We start from the raw sequence: 5,374 nt of genomic DNA, 5'->3' as shown, positions 1-5,374 counted from the left end.
CACCACAAAGGTGATGGTGGGAGAAGAAGTGAGTAGATAAGTATGTCAAGAATACACAAGCCCAGTCAGCTCCAGAGAGTAGAGGTCATTATAGTAGCTGTAGAAAATCAGAAAGAAAGACAGCATACCAGTGGATTAGGGGCGGGAGCATGTGTGAATGACTATATACCAATCACTTGGTGGCCCTTTTCTGGATGCAGTTTAAAATGCCTTTATGTACAGTGCCAGCACTGTCCCTGATGTGTCAGTGATATTCCACTGTGGGCCACACTGAGCTATCAATAATTGTTGAAATATCTCCTGGTCCTGAAGAGAAAAACCAGTCATTGTGATGCTGTCCTTACTATGTTAAGGAAATGTTGTGGCCAGGAGAGATTCTCAGCAATACTGGGATCTCCGACAATTAGAGTTACTGCGAAGGTACTAACTGAGTGCTGTATATGACTAAGAAGGGGTGTAGTGTGATGAAGTTCTCTTGATATGAGAAGCATTTGTGTGTTTCTTTCTTTTTTTTCTTTTTTTTTTTGCTATTGAAATAAACAAAATTGGCATATCTACATTCTGATTATGTTTAGAGTGTAATACCTCTATTAGATGGTTAACCAACCCACATCATTCTAAATCCCAACAACTCTCCTGACTAATCCATGAACAAAAGTGCTTTGTGTTGCTTAGGCTATGTGATATACAGAACCTGAGGTTAAAATACAGTATAATAATACATAATTATATCTGACAAAGATTCCTTGTGATCCACAAATGAGTGTGTTGAAAATATGTCAAACAAATCAAAACATATATTCAGAAAAACTATTAAGAGATAATTATTATAATAACTATAAGAGCTAATCATATGATTTCTGAAATAGCGACAATGTCATGTGAAACAAATGTCTAAATGGAAAAGGTAAAAAAAAGGTCTTACAACAACAAGGCTATGCAGGGACAACAGTTAATTAAACCAACCCAGGCACTTAAATGGTGAATATTATATTGACCCTGGAAAGATGAAAGGCAAAGTTTATCTGAGCAGAATTTGAATGTAAAATATAAAGGGATACACTGCATAGCATTTTGTCCCTCACTTTATGATTTTCACAACCCGTAATAATAATTTCTTTTCTTCTGTCTTTCTTTTTTTTTTTTTTTTTTTTTTTTTTTTGTCTTTTTTCTTTGTACCTCAGCACACTAGCATAAAGGCCACAAATAAGATGTAGAAAACCATCACCTATGTCATGTCAACCCCAATATTCTTCATTTTTACATATTTTCTCATACTAACATAGGTTAAATGCATTAGATCGGTGGTTATCAACTGGGATCTATATGGCCTTCGGGGGTCTATATAAGATTTTGTTGTTAAAATTTATGTACAGTGAAGTGGTTGTACTTCAACAATACACTAAATATTTTAACAGTTTTTTTATACAATTCCTAATAGTATTTAATTATAAAAGTATAATAGGATTTTTTAAACATCAACTAATTATAGGGATCCACCTGAGGAATATAGATATCAAAGGGGTCTATACGGAAAAAATAATTGAGGATCCTTGCATTAAGATGAATATAAGGCGCAGGAGTGGCTGTGTGGTAAGTGGCTTGCCTACCAACCACATGGTTCTGGATTCAGTCCCACTGCGTGGCACCTTGGGCAAGTGTCTTCTACTATAGCCTCGGGCCAACCAAAGCCTTGTGAGTGGATTTGGTAGACGGAAACTGAAAGAAGCCCATCATATATATGTATATATATATATATATATATATATATATGTGTGTGTGTGTGTATGTGTGTGTAAATGTTTGTGTGTCTGTGTTTGTACCCCCAACATCGCTTGACAACCGATGCTGGTGTGTTTATGTCCCCGTAACTTAGCAGTTCAGCAAAATAGACCGATAGAATAAGTGCTAGGCTTACAAAGAATAAGTCCTGGGGTTGATTTGCTCGATTAAAGGCAGTGCTCCAGCATGGCCGCAGTCAAAAGACTGAAACAAGTAAAACAATACATTAGTGAGACATTCACTTACATCAGAATGCCTGTTGCCAACTCTTATCCATTCTTCTGGTAAAAATCACTTATTCCATAAGCCAGCAAATAATTTCTTGACAGGGAAATGACAATATTAAGGTTTGAAGCTCAGTGATTTTTCAAAGATGTGTAAACATCACAAAGACATGCATGTGTACACATACACACACATGTATGCATACATATATATACAAAGATATGATGGTCATTGTGCAGTTGCTGTCTACCAAATCTACTTGCAAGGCACTGGCTTATTTAAATGACATGAAAAAGATAAGAAGAAGAGTCAGACATGATGGAATTTGAACTCAGAACTTAAAAAAAGACTATCAGTAAATTTCACACAATATTTTTGTCCACATTTCTATTGATTCTGCCAATACCTCGTCTTTTTGTAATAGTGAAGACCTACTGATGCAAGTGTAAACAAATCAAAATCGATGACGTGGCCAACGACAGTACCGCCTGATTGGCACTCGTGCCAGTGGAATGCTAAAAGCATATCCAAGCATGATCGTTGCCAGTGCCACGGATTGGCTCCCGTGCCGGTGACACGTGAAACGCACCATTCGAGCGTGTTCGTTGCCAGTATCGCCTTACCAGCATGTGCTGGTGGCACGTGAAGACAACATTCGAGCGTGGTCGTTGCCAGAACAACCTGACTGGCTCTCATGCCGGTGGCACGTAAAAAGCACCCACTACACTCTTGGAGTGGTTGGCATTAGGAAGGTCATCCAGCTGTAGAAACTTTGCTAGATCAGATTTGAGCCTGATGCAGCCTCTGGCTCACTAGTCCTCAGTCAAACCGTCCAACCCATGCCAGCATGGAAAGTGGACGTTAAACGATAATGATGATGATGATGATGATGATGATGATAACATAAAATTTGTACGTAATAAAACTGGTTTGTATTATTTATACTTCACATAACAATATGACATAGCATTTTGTCCCACACTCTATCGACTCACCCCACCACACCTACGCAAGGTCAATTTATTCATTGATTAACAATAATTTGACCTAAAGGCTTTTTATGTTTGAACCACCAGTTTAATAATGAAAGATTATTTTCTTAAAGATAATACTCTAGAGCTATTGCGTGTGGGTAGTGGAGGTGTGTGTGGGTGGTGGAGGTGTGGGTGGGTGGTGTGTAGTGTGTTTTACATGTGCTTTCCAACACGTTTCTGGGTTCAGTCCCATTGTGTGGCACTTTGAGTAAGCATTTCCTACTATAGCCTTGGGCTAACAAAAACCTTGTGAGTGGATTTGGTAGATGGAAACTGAAAGAATCCTCTTTGTGCATGTATGTATGTATATATGTGTGTGTGTGTGTGTGTGTGTATATATGTATGTACAAATATATACATACATACATATACATGTCTTTGTGTCTGTGTTTGTTCCCCATCACTGCTTGACAACCAGTGTTGGTTTGTTTACGTTGCTATAACTTAGAATAAGTACCAAGCTTAAAAAAAAGAAAAAGAAAAGACTATGGTCAATTCATCACCTATTGTTGGTGTCATATAATGAAAGGCAGTCCAGAAAGCATAATTGTGACACCCCTAACTATAGTCTTAGCCTTGCTATAAATAATCTCAAGATATCCCAGCAATTATTTTGAGGTACAATTAGAAATGACTTAATATATAATGTTTATCAGAGTTATGAGTCATCCATCGATACACCTTATTGTAATTATCCTTGCCCTGTTGATAAATCATCTTGAGTATTATCATATAAGCCATCGTGGTCAACCCCAGGTCAGCCTTGATCAAGATCTTTTATCAAAGACATTGTAGCTATCACATCACCACCTTTTATTGGGGCATGCATTTGGAATTGTAAGATAAGTACTTATCTCATTTGATGGTGATTTGGTTACTATTTCTAGTAAATCAAATAACCACACAATGGTTCTTTCATTACATTGTTATCAGTTGTCACTTTCATAAGTGCAGGAATGAAATTTGCTTAGAGGGTGTAAACGTAAGTCTAAATTTTTTTTTTTTTTTTTTTTTTTACAAGTAAACTCAATATATTTTCAGTCTCAATATCAAAATAAACACAGGTATAATAAGAGTAATTATTATTATATTTGAACATCAAACAAATGAGATAAACCCAATAATAGAAAAGTGATGTTTGAGATCAGCCCCAAAATGTTTCTATGCTTGTTCATTTTGGCAATGAAGCTTTTCAGGAGGCTGTTCAAGGTATTTTCATTGCCCCACCGCAAAAATGTTAGAGCGTGCGCTTGCACCCCCTGCATCCTCTGTTCCTGATTCTACAGTCATTTTAAATACACAGCTGCTATGGATCAATATAGTATAGATTTATAAGCACTGTATCATTGACTGTTCATGTTGGTGACAAAGGAGATCCACTGCAGTTGTTAGAACATCAGGTAATGATATAGGTGTCAGCAGATATCTATATATCATTGGCTTATGATAATGATGACATTTTTTAAGATTTATAAAACTAAAAACACAAATTTTGTTGATTATATGTAATCTGATGCAGTGAGTCGATAGATGACAGAAGAGCCCTGCTAAACGTCTCATAATATTTCTGCTGACTACTTTCTCTCACTCACTCACTTTCTCCCGATATATTCTTTTACTTGTATCAGTCATTTTTGACTGAAGCCCTGCTGAACAAATCGACCCCAGGGCTTATTCTTTGTAATCCTAATACTTATTCTATCAGTCTCTTTTGCCAAACCACTAAATTATGGGGACGTAAACACACCAACATCGGTTGTCAAGTGATGGTGGGGGAACAAACAGACACACACACACACCAAGAGAAGGGCATCCAGCTGTAGAAATTCTGCCAGATCTGATTGGAGCCTGGTACAGCCATCTGGTTCGCCAGTCCTCAGTCAAATCAGCCAATCCATACTAGCATCGAAAGTGGACGTCAAACGATGACGATGATGATGATGATATATAAACACACACACACACAACAGGAGACAATATAAAAACCAAGTTAACCAGGTTCAATTCTAGTTGGAACAAAAATGTCCCACTGTCTGGGTTCCTTGCCTTTTTTAGGCTCTGTGGTTCCAAAGTTGAATAACGATTAAGAATAACGAAATAAAAGCACCCACTACACTCTTGGAGTGGGTGGCGTTAGGAAGGGCATCCAGCTGTAGAAACTCTGCCAAATTAGATTGGAGCTTGGTGTAGCCATCTGGTTCACCAGTTCTCAGTCAAATCGTCCAACCCATGCTAGCATGGGTTGGACGATTTGACTGAGAACTGGTGAACCAGATGGCTACACCAAGCTCCAATCTAATTTGGCAGAGTTTCTACAGCTGGATGCCCTTCCT

General features: G+C 37.7%; 1 protein-coding gene across 2 annotated transcripts in view; it reads right to left on the bottom strand.

The window, feature by feature from the left end:
- Nucleotides 1-5,374, bottom strand: part of LOC106870180 (UDP-glucuronic acid decarboxylase 1) — a 69,900-nt gene that overhangs the window by 34,380 nt on the left and 30,146 nt on the right. The gene's annotated exons all lie outside the window — the stretch shown is intronic.

The sequence above is a fragment of the Octopus bimaculoides genome, chromosome 7 (assembly GCF_001194135.2).
Source record: "Octopus bimaculoides isolate UCB-OBI-ISO-001 chromosome 7, ASM119413v2, whole genome shotgun sequence".
Classification (NCBI taxonomy): Eukaryota; Metazoa; Mollusca; class Cephalopoda; order Octopoda; family Octopodidae; genus Octopus; species Octopus bimaculoides.
This window is presented reverse-complemented; position numbering and strand designations above follow the sequence as displayed.